Source organism: Amblyomma mixtum, chromosome 6 (genome assembly GCF_055824585.1).
Source record: "Amblyomma mixtum isolate Tamu chromosome 6, ASM5582458v1, whole genome shotgun sequence".
In the NCBI taxonomy this organism is placed as follows: Eukaryota; Metazoa; Arthropoda; class Arachnida; order Ixodida; family Ixodidae; genus Amblyomma; species Amblyomma mixtum.
In genome coordinates this window covers 18,181,476-18,202,540 of record NC_143017.1, presented here as the reverse complement: position 1 = coordinate 18,202,540, position 21,065 = coordinate 18,181,476, and positions in this window count along the sequence as shown.

Genomic DNA, 21,065 nt, shown 5'->3' with positions numbered 1-21,065 from the left:
TGAATGCGCTTCGAAACTGGCCAGCACTTAGGTGCTACCCTCGGCACCGTTTTACTCTGAACCCCGCGTCATAGGGAAATAAATATATGCTCGGTTTCCGCGACCCCTTCAGGAGCGGAGCTATAGCAGGGGCCAGGCGAACTCCAGAGCAGCAGCAAAGCGGCTATGGGAGGAAATTTGTATGGCTGTTATCGCTTCTACCAACAACTCGACATTGGCTAATGATACTCTATCCCAGAGCTTTGGTCGTGAACAAACAATACCAGTGCATTTTTGTGACGCCGGCATCCAGGCTGGCAGGCCGGCCCCGAGAAGCTAGCGCGCACTTACGATTGTATGGCCGTAAGGGCGGAGGAGTAAAACAAGCACTGAACTCCCTTGGGGTATGCAGGAGTGGAAATGCCATTTCACTCTTTTGTCAAGAGGAGTGAACAGGACCTTTCACTCTTTCTCGTTTGTAGAGAGAGTAGATTGAGACCTGCAGGAGTAGCGAGGCTCTTTTACTCTTAATGCAGGAGTAGCAGTTCTTAGAGTGAACTCCCCCAGCAAGAAGTTCTTGTACATTACTTCAACAATGTGTTTAAATATTTGATATGAATCCGTAGAACAAAACAAGCAAAAAGATACTGCATTTCGTCTGTGCCGATCAGCTTACTGTCCAAATCCCCGCTGGATTAGTTCATCAGGCATTATACAGAAATTTAGTAACTCATCTCGCTGCATTTACATCACGTGGCAGTTTTTCTACATCGACACATTTTCCTTAAAAGCACCCATTTCTCAAGAAGGCAGACGGTCATAGCAGAATACAATATTTTAGCCTTCCTTTCCGCGCGCCGACTCTTATTAGGAAAGCTTATTCGCTGTGACGACAAAAGCTGTACTCGCCGCGCGGTTATGGCGTTGTTCATATTGCCAGTGCTTTTTTCTCGTTTCTTTTAGATGCCGACCGCCGTACACGCAGTGTGTACTGTCCAGTGGTCGATGCAGCGTTGCCATCTGGAGAGCCATCAGCAAAGATGGACTCGGTCCTTTAGTGCGCATCGAAGGAACGTTTAATGCTGCTTCGTACTGCGAAGTCACTAAGCAGACCCTGGCGCCGTATGCTCTGGATGGCCCGTTTTCTGACAGCTTCTACTGGCTGCAGCACGACCGCAGCCCAGTACATACTGCGCGAATTGTGGGCTTGCGGTGTGCTGCGACTACCATGACCCCCAAGCGGCGCGGACCTAAATCCAATTGAGAATTTGCGGGGTCTAATAAAAAGACGCCTCGCTGCCCAAAGTCGTCGTATCCCCAACGCCGATGCTCTGTGGAGAGAAGTTCAGGAAGCATGGGATGCACTGAGGGCAGAAAACTGAAACCGTGAGGGCTCTATACGCGTCCATGCCGCAAAGAATCGCCGAAGTGATAGCTTCAGAAGACCACTATACCGGTCAATAACTGGTACCCTGCCCTAAACTTGTCTTCATGCTGTTTTTTTTGCTTTTCGTTTGTTTGTGTGTTTGAGCAGGTGCCTCTTTCTAAATATATCTTTTTCACAACCATCAATTGTGTGCTTCTCTTTCACATTTGTAAAAGCGTTGATGTAGCCTCATGCTCAAAATTAAACTTGGGCACGCAATTTAAAACATTTCACAGTGGCGCGCCATGAAGTTTTGGTGGCATATACATTCCACAGTTAAGCATGATGTAAGGTAAATTGCGGAGAGTAATCCTTTTAGGGAGCGGAACGCAAAAACCCCGGGGCTGTGCGATGAGAAAAATGACTTTAAATAAAAATATGACTTAGATTACAGCAGATGATCTTCACAGGCATCTCCGAACTGAAGCGAAACTCGAAAGTGTCACGTCAGGCAGTTAGCCAGGAATTGTTCTTCGGGCAGAGGCCAAGGGACCTTCTAGCTTTTAAACGTTTCCGTAATGTTTTAAATAAAGAACTGAAAAAGTGCAGGGACGCCTACTACTTTCGTTACTTTTCTAAGTGCTCAGGTCGAATGAGTGAATTATGGAGTAAAATGAATGCTCTTATGGGACGTGGGCAGGAAAAAGATTCCGTAGTAGAGATTATACATGACGGAAAAACGCTGAGAGGGGACGCAATGGTTAATGCTATTAACGAGTTCTTTGTTAACAGGAATGTGACTGCACGCCCTTCAGGAAACAACACAATGCAAGGTATAGCTAACAATAATACTTTTTTCTTAGAACCAACCGACATTCAAGAAGTTTGCTCTGTGTTTGCAAATTTGAAAAATTCGCGTAGCTGCGACGCTGACGATGTGCAAATTAGTCCAGTGAAATATGTCCTTGACGTTATAAGTCCCATACTAACCTACATATATAATCTTTGCCTTTCAACTGCTGTTTATCCAACAAAAATGCAAGTGGCTCGAGTGATTCCGCTATACAAAAAAAAAGGTGATAACCGAGAAGTTTCGAACTACCGCCCCATATCAATATTGCCTGTGTTTTCTAAAGGTCTGGAAAAAATCCTATTCAAACAACTTTCACGTTTCTGCCACAAATATGATATAATCACAAAATCGCAGTATGGCTTCCAAAAACATCGGTCCACAGAACTGGCACTTCTTGATCAAAAAGAATACATTTTGCAAAACTTCGAGGATAAGAACTACGTTCTGGGGATTTTTGTTGACTTTACGCAGGCTTTTGACAACATTAATCACTCTATTCTTTTTGATAAATTACATCACTACGGTATCAGAGGACATGCACTTAATATGTTAATTAGTTATCTCTCTCACAGAAAACAATTTGTTCAAGTAAGCCATTTAATATCTAATGAGAAAGCAATAGTCGCAGGCGTACCTCAAGGAAGTATTCTTGGTCCCTTACTCTTTAATTTATACATTAATGATATAGTATGTATATCATCTGACCTAAAGTTTGTTATATATGCAGACGACACTAGTATATTTGTGCCTTCATCCTCTTGTGCTGACGCGTTCGTTAAAGGAAACATAGCCTTAAAAAAGTTGGAAGCTTGGACAGACAGTAATCAACTGAATATCAATACAAAAAAAACAAAAGCAGTAATTTTTCACCCCAAGGGTAAGCAGCTATCTACCGATTACGATCTTCTGTTTAGAGGTACAAGGATTGAGGTGGTCGAAATAATAAAGGTATTGGGCGTTTTCTTTTCCAAGACGTTGCAATGGGATGACCACGTAAACCATATTTTGCAGAAATTATGTTCCATAACAGGTATACTCAGTCGAAATCGCTATGTCTTTCCAATGTCTGCAAAACTATCCATTTATTACGCCTTATTTTCTTCCTACATGAACTATTCTCATTTAGTCTGGGGCACAACGACCGACAAAAACCTCAGTAGTCTTTTAAGGATGCAAAAAAAGGTTTTACGGATCATTAATAATTTGCCTAAGTTTTACTCAAGTAAACCTATCTTCAGAAATCTTAAGGTCATTCCAATAACTAAAATGTATCATTATAAACTCCTACGCGAATATAAACTCAGCATCAAGGAAAATCAAAGGCTGTTTTTGGACATATCGAACTTAGAATTAATAGGCAACGCGGCCTATAATACGAGGACAACAGACCGTTGGAAAGTGCCAAAATGCCGTACGAACTATGGGTTTCAGAGTCTTAGGAATAACCTGCCTCGATTACTAAATGAACATATTAAAGCGGAAACAGATATTTTAGGACTAAATTTCCGGAACCTGAAGGCGTTGTTTTATTAATTTGCATGTCCCTAATACACACCACACATTTCATAAACAAAACACCTTGTACAGATACTTAGCCACTGTTTCATTATAACTGCATGTCTTTATTTCCCGACCGTTCCATGAGCTTGTCGCCATATCTTTCATAAAAATGCCAAGTTATAATTTTGTTTGTTTCTGTATATATCTGTACATTTTGTTCTGTACATTTGTTTCTGGATTGTGTTGCTTTGTTGCTGTCAATGCCAGGGGGGACCAAGATTTTTTTTCAAGCCGTAAAGGAACGGCTTTTCTTCTTGGCCCCTTTCACAATGTGTACGTCATGTTGTGAAAAACAAATAAAATGAATGAATGAATGAATGAAAGGTGATTTGTGCGCCATTCAAGTTAGGGGGAGCGGTTTGGTGGCACATGCCGATCAGGAAAACTGCCAAGAGACCGCGAGACAGAAGCTGGATTTCAGTGCCAAGAGGGGGGGGGGGGGAATTCTCGCTTAAGTTCAAAGCAAGTGTCATCTTAGTTCGCATTGTTCTTCCTCTGCAGACGAAAAGGTGCACTCGTTGTTAATAACAGAACACAAAATTGAGCTGAGTTGAAAAGGACTGAAATGATGTTTAAAGCTCAGCTAGCGCGCTTCTTGCGAGGTCGTATTTATTCGGAGAACGTAGTGCGCCACGCCAAAGCCGCCGGCGAACTCCGCCCACGCCTGCGGACGATTATTGCAGAGCGCCTCAGCGGCTTCCGCGAGTATTATAAGCGCCTCACGGGGAAACGAGCGACGGGATAAGCTTGATAGCAAAGAAAGGACAGGCTTGCGCAAAGCGTGCTTCTAACGAAAGTTCCGGTAGCCTCGGCGCAGCGCTCTGCGACGGGAGATGGTGCCATAAGGCCGCTTTGCGTCGCTCCGCCACGCGCGGGACGTCCCGCAATATTTTGCTGCTGACAGTACTGTGCAATGTCAGTGGACGTTAAAGAACCCCAGGTGGTCGAAATTTCCGCAGACCTTCACTACGGCGTCCCTCATAGCGTCAGTCGCTTTGAGACCTAAACCTTAATAAACCAAACCAATCCATGTACCTACATTCTCTTGCAACACTTTACAGGACGTAAAATCATAACAGAACATCATCATCATCTGCCTGACTATGCCCACTGCTGGGCAAAGGCCTCTCCAATGTCTCCGGAATTAACTCTACCCTTTGCCAGCCGCGGCCACCGCAAACTTCTCAATCTCATCCGCTGCCGTCCCCTGCTACGCTCGCCTTCTCTTGGAGAGTAAAAAGGGAGTAACATATCCTATAGCGCTCTCCCTTTTAGGGGCACGGTATTCTGCCTAAGCCCTGGGGTAGATTTCCATCTCTAAAATTAGAGAATATTTACGGTTGGCAGCGGAAACAAATTCCTTTTCAAAACGTGCCAAGTTGCGCCAGTTACGAACTTACCTCTATTTGCTAAGATGAAGATTTGCGGTACCGCATTTAAAAGCCTCCTCCCATTGGCAACTTCGACAAGCTAAATTGCACTGGACACATGCCTTGCTTGCCAAGAGCAGGCTTGATCGAAACCTACTTCGAGGACTGGGGCATCGTGCCCTGCCCCTAAAAGGAGTGCACTAGAGGACAGCTTGCTTCCTTTTTGCTCCCGTATAGGCTTACTGGTCTCTAGAGTGTACGGAACGATCAAACTCCGCTGTGCCAGGATCACAGGTCGGCATCCTCACGAGGGCTTCCTCACCTGGTGAGGATTTCACTGGGTAAGGTGAGGGAGGATGGGCGCATGAAAATTCGTGAGGACAAGGGTGAGCGAGGGCAGACATGATGTGGTGAGAGCGAGGGAGGGCAAGATGCACGGTCTGAGAGCCGGGTTGGAGGCCCGAACCGTAGTCCGGAGCTAAAGTTTCTTGTTTGTGCAGCCCGTAACGGATTCCAGTTTTAGGCCGCTAGATAGGGCGAAGGTTCCCGGGGAAGAGGCAATTTCTGTACTGAAGGTGCACAGGCCAACACGAAAGACGCGAGCCGCACGCCTTCTCTGTCGCCGCGCCCGTGTTGCAAACAAACGAAGGAAGCGCCCACGAACAGCCACAGCTAGGCTTCGAAGTAAAACCGTAAGAAACGGCGAAGAAGCTGGAATAAAAGTCATAAAATTGTCGGCACACTTGGTGAACCAAGGTTTACAGAGTCAGGAATAACCCACCGAGCGGACTGCGCAACAGTGAGTGAAGAAGCGCGCGTTGATGAAGAAATGTGCGCAGACGCGCGGCAATCATTGCAACGTCGAGATAATAAATGTGGCCATGTCTACACCAACCGACGCGCTTAAGATAAAAGCGTATGATAGCAAGGCTGTCTCCAGTTCGACACATCGTGGAGCTGATGGGCCATCTCTAGTTGTGAAATTGTTCGCGCCACGGCGGCGCCACCGTCTGTTAAGCAGTACTTGCCGACATTCGGTCTCTTGAATGGGAAGTCTGTGTGCTGGGACTACAAAGCTTTTAACGGTGTTTTGGAGGCAGCTTTTGTTCGAAAGAAATTGGCCGAAACTAGCAGCGAGCCTAGACGATGCAACGATATTGTTTTCCTTCATTATTGATGCTCCCACTTGTTTACGCTCTCAAACTCACCTTTGAGGGCTTGGTGCAGGCAGTCTACTGAAGCATCCTTGACAGGAATTAGGTAAAAGAAGAGATCGGTCACTTCATCGCTTCCAAAAACCCTGGCTGCAACACTGAGGTGTTTACAAGAGCTGATATCGGTCGATTCATCCGTCATCACCGAGAACCTGTTTTGGCGGGGAAGATCCCACAGCTGACACCTCTCCTCACCGGGAACGACAATGGTGATCGCCCTCTTTTTTATTCTACTGTGCAAGTAATTTGTTTGGCGATCTCAGAATCTGGACAAATCATTTCACAAGTTTTGACAGGTGGTCCATGATGGTGAACTGCAGCTTGTGCTCCGTAACAATTAGAGCCAGCCTGATCTCAGCTTCTTTTACCTGAATATTTTGTGCAATACCACAGCTCACTGATGGCATGCATGTTAGTGTGGTCTGACAAGAGTTTTTTCTTGTTCTCTTCATGCTTCACAGTTCTCATGTGCCGTTCCAACAGTGTCTTAGCAGCAAACAAATGCATGTAGCACGCTTTGCATATTGGTAGGTACTACCCTTTTTGCTGGCCTGCAGCCATCCTTCAAAATTCTTCTCACGTTAATCGTACTTCTGTTTCTTTTTTTTTGCATCTGGGCAAGCTGAGCTCAGGCCCGGGCCACGGTCTTCTTGGTGGGAACAGCCGAAATAACAAAACGCAGACACAGAAAGGAACACACAAAACGTGGACGAAGCTGACTGTCAACTAAAATTTTTTATTAGAAAACCCGCGCTTTTTGTTTCCTTGTCAAAAAGATCTTGCTTTTATCTCCCGTGGGGTTCGTTCAAGAAGGAAATTTCTTTTCTTGATAGAGAGATTGATGGTGTACTAACGCACCGCTGTCCTGTTTTCCGTGTCGCCAATGCCTCAAGGATCTCACGTGTCACTTGGTCTGCGTATCTTTCCATGACTTGAACTTCATGCAACTTGGGCTCACACTTGCGCTCTTTTTTGCCTTTCTTGTTTTCTTTACAATCTCTGCAATGCAGGGCTAGATTGCTGCTTGGGGCACCTGATAGCGATGATGCATGTTCTCTTATCCTATCATTAAGGCACCTTCCCGTCTGCCCTATATACTGTTTGCCACAGGCCAGAGGGATATTGTAAACCACACCTTTAACACATTCGCTGAATCTTGTTCGGTGTGCGATCTGGCATTGCTGCTTCTTTTGCCTGTTGATTCGAGCACACATGCTCATTGCCTTGTTCGGTGCAGAGCAAACAACCCGGACCCCGTGCCTCTTGCCAATCTTCATGAGGTTGTGGGTCAATCCATGAACATACGGAACCACTGCTAATTTCTCCCTTTCATTGCCTTCTTCAGGTCCACCTTTCCTTCCGTGCCCTCCTTTCACTTTCCGCAGCAAGCTTTCAGCTACGCTGCTGAGCATCTGAACGGGGTAGTCCGCATTGTTTAGCCTATCAATCTGCCGCCGAAAACTTGCCTCCATCTGATGCTCACACGATTTCTTCAGAGCTGACAAGAGAGCAGCACTCGATATTGCCCTTTTCACGGTCTTTGAATGGCTTGACGAAAAACGGAGAAACTGTTTCTTCGCCCTAGGCTCGTACCTCCAACATAAGTGTCCGGGTTGGAATGCAAGGCGTAAGTCCAGGAATTGTAGCGAATCCTTGTCTGGAAGCTCGTGGGTGAATTTCAACTCTGGGCAGGTATTGCGAAAGGTCTCCAGTATGCTATGCTTGAGTCGCTCAAAGTCTGTTGAATCCTCTGTTCTGCACAGAACCAAGAAATCATCCACATAACGAAAAATCCGTGTGACGCGATTTTCTTTCACAGATTCTTGTACTCTCTTGTCGCATGCGGCCAGGTACAGGTCACCTTAGAGCCGATGCTGACGCCTCTTTTTTGGACGAACAAGGAATCCTCATGAGCGACGATCGTAGAGCCAAGATAGGCGCGCAGCAGCTCTAGGAACCCTTCCACCGACACTCCGGCAGAGTTTTGAAATGAAACGACTCCGTGCTCTTGGCAAGAGGCACGGGGTCCGGGTTGTTTGCTCTGCACCGAACAAGGCAATTAGCATGTGTGCTCGAATCAACAGGTAAAAGAAGCAGCAATGCCTGATCGCACACCGAACAAGATTCAGCGAATGTGTTAAAGGTGTGGTTTACAATATCCCTCTGGCCTGTGGCAAACAGTATATAGGGCAGACGGGAAGGTGCCTTAATGATAGGATAAGAGAACATGCATCATCGCTATCAGGTGCCCCAAGCAGCAATCTAGCCCTGCATTGCAGAGATTGTAAAGAAAACAAGAAAAGCAAAAAAGAGCGCAAGTGTGAGCCCAAGTTGCATGAAGTTCAAGTCATGAAAAGGTATGCAGACCAAGTGACACGTGAGATCCTTGAGGCATTGGCGATACGGGAAACAGGACAGCGGTGCGTTAGTACACCATCAATCTCTCTATCAAGAAAAGAAATTTCCTTCTTGAACGAACCCCACGGGAGATAAAAGCAAGATCTTTTTGACAAGGAAACAAAAAGCGCGGGTTTTCCAATAAAAAATTTTAATTGACAGTCAGCTTCGTCCACGTTTTGTCTGTTCCTTTCTGTGTCTGCGTTTTGTTATTTCGGCTGTTCCCACCAAGAAGTATGAACCAACTAGCTCAGTTTTCTACTCTTTCCACGGTCTTCACTGCTCATTTCAGTCCTTTTGGAAAACTTTGCACCGAAAGATAAAGTTGCAACAAATGTTGCAAAAATCAAACGGCGCCGCAAGAATACGCACACACAGAGCAAAACAAACAAGGCTGCACCATTTGAATCAGGCCGCAACTCTCAGCAATCTCGGCGCCGTCAATTTTGTGAAGCCGCTGTTAAAGGCAATGCGGGCGTGTCTTCCTTCAATTTCTATGCAGCTTCGCTTCAGCGGAAGCACTGGCTGTGAAGCTGAGTACCTGCTTTAGAAAATTCAGGTGCACTTTGACTGTCTAAAGTGCGTAAAGGCGAAAGCGTTTTCCGCACCACTTTGCCTATGTGACACTGGTGGCGTCACCAATGGATGACGTCACACATAATTTATGATGAAGTAACGACAAATTAGAAATTAGTGACGAATTACTGATTAATGACTAAATACTAATTAAATGCTAATTAATGACGCTTAAGCTTCGCCTTTAGGAGTGGAACGCGACAGCGTGTTGTAGCGCTGCCAGGAAGTCCACGGAATGCCACCACCCATTCGGCGCGATGCCTTGTCCTTTGAACGCGAGGCTTTTTGAGGAAAGGAAATTACGCAGTAATTCTCTGTCCATCGGTGGACACCCCAACCGCACCGTATATGAAGGGAGGAACGCCACCACCCGTTGGACGCGATGCCTTGCCCTTTGAACGCAACGCTTTTTGAGGAAAGGAAATTCTCTGTCATCTCGGTGGACACCCGAACTGCATCGTACATTGGATTGGATTGTAAAACATTTATTGCGTCGAGAGCAGGTTGCGGAGGCACGTACTAGATGGCAGCTAGCCCATGGCTAGCGGCGACCTCGTTGGCCCGCTCGATTGCCCGCACTTGGGTCTTGGGGTCCGAGCTGACCAGCACGACCTCCCACCGCTCGGGAGAAGGGAGCTGTATCAACTCCGCCGGAGGCGGGTCATCTCCGCAATTCCACAGAATGTGGTCGTAGGTGGCCCTTTCACCACATTTATGGCAGTTTGGATCGTACTGGCCAGGGTACATGAGGGCAAGCAGAGCCGGATTGAGAAGGGAGCGTGTTTGAAGACGGCGCCAGGTGACTTCCTGCGCTTTTGTTAACGACTTGTGGGGAGGGGGATATGCGCGCCTCTCTAGCCTAAAGTGATGGGTGATGTCATGAAATGAGATTAACCCGTCCCTCGTGAAATTCGGGTCGGAGGGCGCGCTCACTGCCCGGTCGACGAAACCTCGGGCTTGCGCGTGAGCCGCCTCGTTCCCCGGATTAGACGAGTGGGCCGGGACCCAGATCAATTCAACTGTCTATAGTGTGTTGTATAGCCGTAATGTTGCGTTGCACAAAGGTAGCGGTAAACGGGGTCGTCGTCATCGTCACTGAGTTTGAGGGTGGAATGAATGATTTATAGCCTGGTAATTTCGCCGGGCCGCTAGCTTCTTGAAGAAGGGAGGAAGTGGGAGTGAAAGAAGAGAGAGAAAGAGGGGACGTAATAAAGAAACTGAAAATTGTATTTGAGAAAAGGAAATTCCGCAGTAACTGTCTCGTATATGTCGCTGGACACCCGTCAAAACGGGGACACATATGCCGATACGGCTGCTAACGACAATATGAGGCATTAAAGGCTTTCGCCTTAAAATCTGGCTTCGTTCATTCTGCAGATGAGGTCTCGAGCGATCTGAGGCGAGTCTGCTCACGCCGTACACTGCGGCGTGAACACTACGCCATCGAGTTAATGCTGCGCCCTCAGGAGCACGACAGCGCTGGTAGTAGACGCGGGCTCCTGCTCTTGCTTTCGCTTGCTGTAGTCCAGTTCCCAGGCCTGAAGCGTAGGAAGTGTAATTCGCTGATCCGGTCTAAGGTGTAGACCATACTGTGCGCACTGAAAAGATGTGCCTTTGGTTTTATGGAGATTAACTTCTGAAAGCGACCCAGGCAGTCACGACTTTTTCTCTGTCTCGTTGATGTTTTTGTCCTGATGTTGATGCGAGGACCCTGGGGACGTACTTCGCGACAGGTGAGTTCAGGCAGGTGTGCAGGTCTTCTGATGGTGAGGCACTTGGAAGGCTTCTCTCAAGTTATTTATTACAGTATATACACAACTGGTTTACATATGCCGAAAGGTTTCGGCACCACCACTGGCCACCACACGCCCAACCCGTCCGGCCGCCGCTCAAATAACTCGCGTCTCCAACTCTGCTTTCGGCCTCGGGACCACCACCGGCCGCACACGACCGATATGTCCGGCTGCCACACACCCAACCTCCGCCGCTCTCCTTCGCGCGCGCCCATCTCGTTGCATTCCCGCGAAAAGTCCATCCTCAGTCAATAAAAAACCCTCCCCCCAAAACTTACTCTTTAGCCTATAGATTACTTTCCCACCATCGTTTAGACATAAGATGTCACAACTCAAAAGGCAAGTACACAATATCAAACACACGCCTCGCTGTAAGCCGCCGTGGCTAACTCGAGGATGCTACAGTGAGAAGAAACAAACAAAATTTAAGACATACGCGTCACTGTTAGCCGCTCTGGCTAACTAGCAAGACCGAAAACAAGCACAGTGCCAGTCCACCCGAGCCGTTCTGTCGTCGTCTCGTGTTTCGAACCGACTTCCGGGAAGAAACCATTCCTCACTTGCTTAGGCCGAGAAACACGACACTCGCACCCGGCGCCGTTTCCAGTCTTTCCCCTTTTGTCGGCGCGTTCCCCTGCTCCCCTTCGGCGGCACTCCTCACACTTTTACCGCGATGTACGCTAGTTGCGTCGTGACACCTCTCCCGTTCTTCTCCCTTCTTTCCCCGTTTTTTTTTGTTCGAAAAAAAAACTAGCTTCCTTAGGCTGCCTCAAACCGCCGCACCTCTCCCTTATGTAAGAAAGCACTATTTATGTATTTATTTATTTATTTACAAAATACTGCAGCCCGAGGGCCAAGCAGAGTGGGCAATATAACAACAGCCAAATATCACAACAGCAAACTTCAAGAAAACAGACAAACACTACAAAACGCCTGTATGATGAACATAAGGCAGTCAGAAGTAAAAGGTTGCTGTATAAACAACATTGTCAAAAAGAAAAAAAAACAGGAAGAAATATTATAAAACACCAGACGTAGGAATGCAAACAACTCGGATGAGAGAGAACAAGCGTTCTTCAAAATCATCAACATCACGCGCGGAAAAGACGAGAGCTGGCAAGCTGTTCCACTGAGCGATAGTGCGAACAAAAGAGTTTTTAAACAGGTTTGTACGAGCAAAGTACGGCGTAAGGCTGTGGTCATAAACGTTCCTAGTATGCCGGGTTAAGCGTGGGCGCAGGTAGTCCTTGGAAGAGAAAATAAACTCTTGGTGATAAAGTGAAAAAAGAAATTTTAACCTAGCGAGTGCTCTTCTTTTTTTTTAAGGATAGAATCTTATTTACAGACATGATGGCGGACGGTGAAGCATTCCTATGATAACTGTTGAAAATGAACCGGATTGCTTTTCTTTGTATTATCTCTAGTGAATGTATATCTTTTATTGCGAAAGCAATACTACTCCGGATTCCTTTTCTTTGTATTATCTTTGCCTTTGCCGTGCCGCGGCGGTGACCACCATTGACCTTTAGCTGAACCCTGTGTGACGTCATGCGTGACCAAACGCCGAAGAGCTGAGCGACCATCTCGCGCCGTCGAAAGAAGCGGCGGTGGCCACCACCGGCGCCTAACTCCCGCGCTCTCCGCTAGGAGCGCAAGAGGTGTTGTGACGTCACGCCGAACAGCTGAGCGACCATCTCACGCCGTCGAAAGAAGCGGCGGTGGCCACCACCGGCGCCTAACTCCCGCGCTCTCCGCTAGGAGCGCAACAGGTGTTGCAACGTCACGCCGAAGAGCTGAGCGAGCATCTCAAGCCGTCAGCGAGCAGTGGCGGTGCCTACCACCGGCGGCTTAACGTCTGATTCGCGACGATGCCGCCTAGCGCTAAGGCAGCTCGTCGTAACGAACGGAGGAAACGACAGCGAGCTACAGAGACGTGCAACGATTCGCTCAAGCTAGGAAACGACTGCGGACTGAAGAAACGGATGAAGTTGCTTTCGCAATTTCTGGGCTTAACCAAGCTGAGCCTCTGCCAATTTTTTTGAGAAATGGATACCATGACACACTAGCATATTCAAGTTTAGGTCGAATGTATGTGTTGTGTGCTAATAGCTTCACGGACTGTGGGGCAGACAGTGCACTGCACGGGCTCGGGCCGGCCCAAAAGCCCGGGCCCGGCCCGCGGGCCGGGCCAGGACATGATCTGTTTTGCCGAGCCTGGGCCGGGCCCGGGCCTGAAGATGCGGACCCGGGCCGGGCTCGGGCTTAAAGCTGCGGACCAAAGTCAGGTTTGCGTCCGTACAGAAACGGCTGGTGTCCGACTATTCATTCGCTATTGGAGAGTGAAGTACACAACTGCGGCATTGGAGCTGCGACACGGATGAGCTATGGGTTATAGGTTGGTTTATGGTTTAACGTCCCAAAGCGACTGAGGCTATGAGAGACGCCGTAGTGAAGGGCTCCGGGAATTTCGGCCACCTGGGGTTCTTTAACGTGCACTGACATCGCACAGTAAACGGGCCTCTAGAATTTCTCCTGTACAGAAATTCTAGCCGCCGTGGCCGGGATCGAACCCGCGTCTTTTGGGTCAGCAGCCGAGCACCATAACCACTGAACCGACGCGGTGGCTATGGGTTATAGGACGCGCTGAAAAAAAAAACAAAGCTTCATTCATTGACTTATTTATTTCCTTATTTCCACGCCGCGGTGGCTTAGTGGTCAAGGCGCTTGATTACTGAGCCGGGGAACCAGGGTTTGCTCCTAGCCTCGGCGGCCGCATTTCTATTTATGCGGCAAGCATGACAGCCATGTACTTCGGAGTATCATTGCTCTTTGAAGAAACTCAGGTGGTCGAAATAATCCGGAGCCCTCTGCTTTGGTGTCTCTCACAGCCTGACTACTCTTGATCTCTTAAGGTCCAAAAACATAGCTTTTATTTTATAGCTATATTTTTCTCATGTGAGAAAATTCACAAACTAAAGCGCGTTTGGTTTTCTTTTTGATCAGCTGACCGGAACGCCTCGTAAATGAAATAACCACAAAAGTTCGCGACAGTTTGTAAATCCCCTCTCATAACCACATCTATCCCTCCTCGCTTCTTTAGCCTGATTGTCATGACAAGTGTTTTGCACTGTAAGTTACCTCGTGGTTCGCGCGTTATCTTCTGCTCCAACCAGTAAGAGTAAAATCCAACCGGTCTTAATTGGCCATTGATCGTTCGTCATCCCAAAACATACCGATACACTATTAGAAATGCATTCGAGAAGAACATATTAGTTTAGGGCCCTTATAGTCTTTAAAACACACACCATGAAATACTCAAGCCTGTTAGCTTTTCGTTTCTCCTGAAAGGCGACCAGTTCGGCTATGAGTTCAAACTGTGAGATCGCGTTCAGTTAAAAAAAAATGTGATCCCACTGCTCGCTAGGCAGCTTTAACGCTTATACTTCCGGGCGGCAAAATATAACTGATTCAAACCATGGGGCAATGCAAAGTACTTTAGTACGCGCGTATGCAGCCCTTTTTATTTGGCTCTCGGAACTTCCGGGTTTATTTTTGCGCACCTTCACGAGTTCACATTCCAAAAGACGGGCCTGGCGAGCACTACTCTTAATCACTTCTTTTTGGGTTAAAAAGAACCAACTTTCTGCAAGCCAAACTGTGGTTTCAGTACATTTGACGGCCAGTTTCTTATCGGTCAAGTAGCAGTCTACTTGCTCAGAGTGAGCAGTACACCTCAGGCGTTACTATGAAACGGGCCGGGCTGGGCTTCACTCCGGGATTCATGGGCCGGGCCGGGCTTGCTAGAGCGATATTTTAGCGGGCCTGGGCCGGGCCCGGGCTTGAAGCCGCGGGCCCGGGCCGGGCTTGGGCCTCAGATTGAGGCCCGTGCAGTGCTCTAGGCAGACTTTAATTTGTGGCGGAGAAAGCCAAGTTTCCTTGCACCAGCAGCGCAAATTTTGTCGACATGACTAGTCCAACTGAGGTGCTTATTCAAGGTAGCCTTCTTTCCATCTTTTAACGCAACTTTTCAAAGCAGATCTATCCAGGAAAACTGGTCGATATTTAAACAAAAGCTTAACTCTCTGGCAGATAAATACATCCAGAAGACTACTTTTCATGACATTCGAAACCAGCCTTGGTTCACGAAGTCACTGAAAAAACTCGAAAATAAAAAGAAACGCCTATTCCACGCAGCTAAACCCAATCCCAGCACCTGCTCATGGGACAAATATTATGCCGCCGAGAGCTCGTATTTATCAGCTGTCAAAAACGCTAAGCAACACTTTTATCACGACGACTTGTCGAGAATCCTAAAAAGTAACACAAAAAAGTTCTGGCAAATTATAAACCCTAGTAAAACGCATTCAGTTACCCTGAGTAAAGATTCAGGGGAACCATTAAGCGATACTGAATGTGCTAATATCTTTTCAGTTGCTTTTTCCTCTGTCTTCACAAGCGAGCCTGATGCGCCCTTACCTATTCTGCCTATACAACCATTCCGCACACCATGCCTGTAACCAATGTCTCTGCTAATGGAATAATGTTCTTGTAAGGCCAAAACTAGAATACGCATCCCCCATTTGGAGCCTCCAGCAAGCATATCTAATCGATGCACTTGAAGCCGTGCAAAATCGCGCCGCCCGTTTCATTCACTCCCAATATTCATATATGAAGTCAGTGCGTCATCCCTGAAATCACTGTCCAACTTACGAAGTCTTTCTTGCCGTCGTCGCGTCGCAACCCTATCTCTTTTTCATAAATTTTATTACAGCTCACTCGGTCATGAACCATACATCTGCGCACCTCCGCCGCGCATATCACATCGCACTGGTCACCCCCTTCAAGTTACTCGTCCACGTGCCCGCACCGTAACCTTTTACACCTCCTTCTTTCCACGAGCCGCGTCAGACTGAAACGGCCTCTCCCACTCCGCTGCTGCTATCACCTGCCCATCACTCTTCAACGCCAACATTGAACTTCATATGTCATCATGAAAAAATGTAACAATTTTTGATTACCCCACCCCTTATGTAATACCCCGAAAGGGGCCTTTAAGGTAAATAAATGAAATGAAATGAAATGAAATGAAAAGTTGTAGTTATCTACTTACAGTAGGTTTTCGCGGTTCAGTGTGTATGTAAACTGGAACTGATTCTTCTTTTTCGTGACCCGTAGGAGAACAGTTTTATCTGTATTTGCTTCCATTAACCATTCCGCGCACCAATCTGCAACTGCATTAGGGTTTGTCTTTAAGCGTCCTTGATCCTGATTACTATTAATAGACTTAAAGAGAATGCAGTCATCTGCGAAGAACCTAATACTTATAGCTGCAGTGTCAATGGCCGAGACGATGTCATTGATGCAGATGAGAAAGAGAACCGGGCCAAGTACGCTACCCTGGGGCACTCCAGAGGACACCAATAGAATGTGAGAGGAGCAGCCCTTTAGCTGAACAAAATGCTGTCGGTTGGAAAGATAAGAACGAATGTAATTAACAAGGTTATCAGGAAGGCCAATGTTTCGAAGCTTAAATATCAGTTTACTATGACAAACGCGGTCGAACGCTTTACTGAAATCCATGAAAATTGCGTCAGTCTGTTCGCCCTTATCTAGTGATGAAGCAAATTCATGAAGAGTGGTCACGAGCTGCGCGGTAGTGGATAAGCCTCTTCTGAAACCGTGTTGAAAGGGTGAAATAATTTTGTTTTCCTCAAGGTACGAGACGACGTAGTTTGATATGATATGTTCAATAAGTTTACATGTACTGGAAGTAAGCGAGATAGGTATGTAGTTACCAATATTTAAACGGTCACCTATTTTAAAGACCGGAAGCACTGGAGCCACACGCCAGTCATTTGGAAGAATGCCTTCGGTGAACAACAAACGGAAAAGGTGGGTTAAAAAATCTTCCCCTCGAGACACTCTGAGATACACTCCGAAAAGGAATACAGGATGCAAGCACATGAAAACAAGGTACTACGCTTCTCACGACACACCATATGCCACATGATGTTTCAAGTGAGCGTAAGTTATACAGAAAAGCACGCATTCAAATAAAAAGGAAAGAACAACGGTCCACCAAGGCGAGCGAGCCTCGAACATCGCTGCTCTGTGCTCAGGGTTTCTTTCTCTTTTTTTATGTTGGGTTTGAATGCGGGAAAGCACGTCCGCAAGCAGTTGTTGTTGCGACTGAGAGACAGATGAAAAGGAAATTGCACGAACCTGCCGATTGGCTCAAGCCTTAGCTGAAGCCGAGCCACCAACGCTGCCACATGCAGATACAAGATAGTTTAAAGATGTCGTGTATAGTGGTTGAGTGCGGGCGCGAGAGATGGCGCCACCACCCCGTGTTGGGACTAGGGGGAACGCACGGAGTGGCGGGGAACGAGCGCGGGCAGTGGCCCGGTGGCCGGCACCATGGTTGGAGCTACGGCAGTGCAATAAATGTGTGTGTGCTGTTAACAAGGGTCGTCATTTCCTCGGTAACGCGACATGGTGGCAGCGGTGTGTCAACGGTGAAGTTAACACGGAAGACGACTGAGTGGTGAGCGAACACGTGTCAATCAGCCTTCAGCATGCCTGACGAGAGAGGAGAAGACGCCACACAAAGGGCCGCCGCAGCGCAGCATGAAAATGGCGGGAACTTCTTCAATCCCTTCGCCATCGAGCTTCCCGAACAGCTGGACTTCCGCGACCCAGCGGATTGGAAACGCTGGATTGCAAGGTGGGAACGCTACCGCATCGTATCTTCACTGCACCTCCGTGACGAAACAACGCAGGTAAACACCTTCTTGTACGCGATGGGGAAGGAAGCTGAAGATATTTTAGCGTCACTGAAGTTGACAGGCGCTCAAATGGCGAACTATGCTACTGTTAAAAGCAAGTTTGAGGAGCATTTCACACCCTGCACGAACATAATTTACGAGAGGGCAAGATTCAACCGTCGGGTTCACCAAAGCAGTGAGTCGCTCGAGGCGTTCATTACAGACTTACACAATCTTGCCGAGACGTGCGAATACGGCGAAGTCAAGGATGAGCTCATTCGTGACCGCCTCATAGTAGGACTTTTGGACTTAGCGAGAGGATGCAACTCGATCCCAAGCTTACTCTACAGTCTTCGACAGAAATGGCGCGAAACTCAGAGGTTGTGAAAAGGCAGCAGAACGAGTTGTGCGAGACGTCTGAAGAAAACAGTTGAGCTGCGACGCCCGAAAGGATGACCAAAGTACAAATACGCGCCACGGAAAGCAGCCAAGCCTTTAGGCGGACAGGAAACCGGCCAAAACGTGACCAAATGGTGCGGCAGTGCGCAACAGCACTTCAAGAAACAGTGCCCGGCATCGGGGAAAGTGTGCAATAACTGTGGAAAAACCGGTCACTTTGCAACAGTGTGTTTGTCTGCACGCCAGCAGTCATCGAGACGGCCTGCACGAGGAGATACCACTGCAAAGAAAGGCACCAATAATACAGAGGAAGTATACCTTGGGGAGATCAACAATATCGATGGTCAGGAACCTTGGTTCATCACAGCATTTGTTGATGGAAGTCCCGTCCAGTTTAAGGTCGATACTGGAGCAGATGTTACTGTCATCCCATCCTCAGAGTATGTGGACAGCCGCATGGAGAAGCTTAAACTGCCAGACAAGAGACTCTTCGGACCAGGCAGAACTCCGATCAAGTCAAGAGGAATGTTCAATGCTACCATTGCTAATCAACTCGTCAAAGAGTTTTCGTAGTGGAAGGTCTGCAAACGCCGTTGCTGGGACGACCCGCCATACGTGCTTTAGATGTCCTAGCACACCTGGAAGCTGTGGATGCAAACATTCAACAAAGGCCTGCTCAAAATGGTGAGCTACCCGAGGATAGAGCAGAGTTCCGCTCGTTGTTCACTGGGCTAGGTGAAATGAAGACGGCATACAAAGTGACACTCCAGCCAAATGCTACACCTTATGCTGTAGCCGTGCCTCGACGAGTGCCAGTTCCTCTCTTGCCCAAAGTAAAAAAAGAACTTGACAGAAAGCAGAAGTTGGGGGTCACCAAGCAAGTTGATCACGCAACGGCATGGTGTGCACCGATGGTGATCGCTAAGAAGAAGAACAACGAGATACGAATCTGCATAGATTACACGCAGCTAAGCCAGCAGGTGATACGTGAAAGAGTCATCATGCCCACAGTCGAAGAGAACCTGGCAAAACTGGCAAATGCAATAATGTTCAGCAAGCTGGATGCAAATGCCGGCTATTGGCAAACACCGCTTGCACTGGAATCGCAAGAACTAACCACATTCATCACGCCATTTGGAAGATTTTAGTTCTTACGACTACCCTTTGGCATAGCCACAGCGCCGGAATTTTTCAGAGGGAAATGCTCCGCATCCTAGAATGGCTACCAGGGCAGGCTTGCCACCAAGATGACATAGTCGCGTACGGCAAAGACAGGGGGGACCACGATGCCAAGCTCGCAGCAGTGCTGCGACGTCTCAAGGAGGCTGAAATGACATTGAATCCGGACAAGTGTGAATTCCGGAAATCAAGAGTGATGTTTCTTGGGCACATTCTCGACAGTGATGGCATCATTGCTGACCCAGAAAATACAGAGGCCATTAGAAGGATGCCACCGCCAGAGAACACGGCTGAACTAAGGCCGTTCCTGGGCGTGGTTAATCAACTGGCAAAATTTCTCCCAAAGCTGGCTGAGAAGACCCAGCCACTGCGAGAAGTGCCACACAATGAAGCGAGTTGGTGTTGGTCCTATGTTCAACAGAGAGCATTCGAAGCAATCAAGGAAGACTTGATGTCAACTCCGGTATTATCATACTATGATCCACAGAAGCCTTTGACCATATCAGCGGACGCATCGTCTTATGGCATAGGCGATGACATCGACAGAGCAAGGGTATGCACAAGTGGAAAAAGAAGCACTTGTGACAACATGGGCGTGTAAACGCTTCAGAATGTACGTTCTGGGATTGCGCTTTAACATCGAAACCGACCGCAAGCCATTAGTGTCTCTGCTCACAACGAAGCGCATTGACGAAATGACTCCAAGACTTCAACGTTTCCGCGTGCGTGTGCTCGAGTACGATTTCACCATCTCACACACACCGGGGAAAGACATGCACACAGTAGACGCGCTATCACGCAAGCCACTACACTGTTCAAGTGGAGACCTTGCCTCAGCTGTTCAAGACTACGAGCTCCTGACAGTCGAACAACTGCCAGCCTCAGCTGAGATGTTGGAGAGAACCAGAGTTGAGCTCACAAAGGATGCTGCAGTCTCATTCGTTATGCACTACTGTAAAACCAAATGGCCTCAAACAGAAGGATTGACTCCGGAAGTACGGAAATATGCAAGTGTGGCTGACGAGTTGTCTGTTGTGCATGGATTGCTGCTTAGGGGGACAAGGCTCGTCTTTCCACCAAGTCTACGCCAAGAAGTTCTGGAACGACTGCATACTGGACATCAGGGCATAGTTAGATGCCGATCCAGAGCACGTGAGGCTGCATGGTGGCCAGGCATCAGTCATGACATTGAGGTATTCGTGAGCACATGCCCAACCTGTACCAAGCACCGCCGAGTACCAACCGAGCATCTCTTTCTCAACTGACCTCCCAGAGCGCCCATGGCAAACAGTTGGCACCGACTTGTTCCACCTAGATGGTAGGAACTACTTCATCGCAGTCGACTACTACTCAGTTCTTCGAATTGGAAGAGTGACATGAAACGCAAAGCAAGCGGGTTGCTAATTTCTTCAGCCAACAATTTGCTCGCTACGGCATCCCAGATGTGTTGCGGTCAGATAATGGCCCACACTTCACTTTGCTACAGTTTGCACAATTTCTGAGCAGGTGGGGTGTGAAACACTTAACTTCCAGCCCTCACTGTGCTCAAAGTAATGGGGAAGCCGAAAGAGCTGTACAGACTGCAAAGAACATACTTCGTAAGACAGAAGGTATC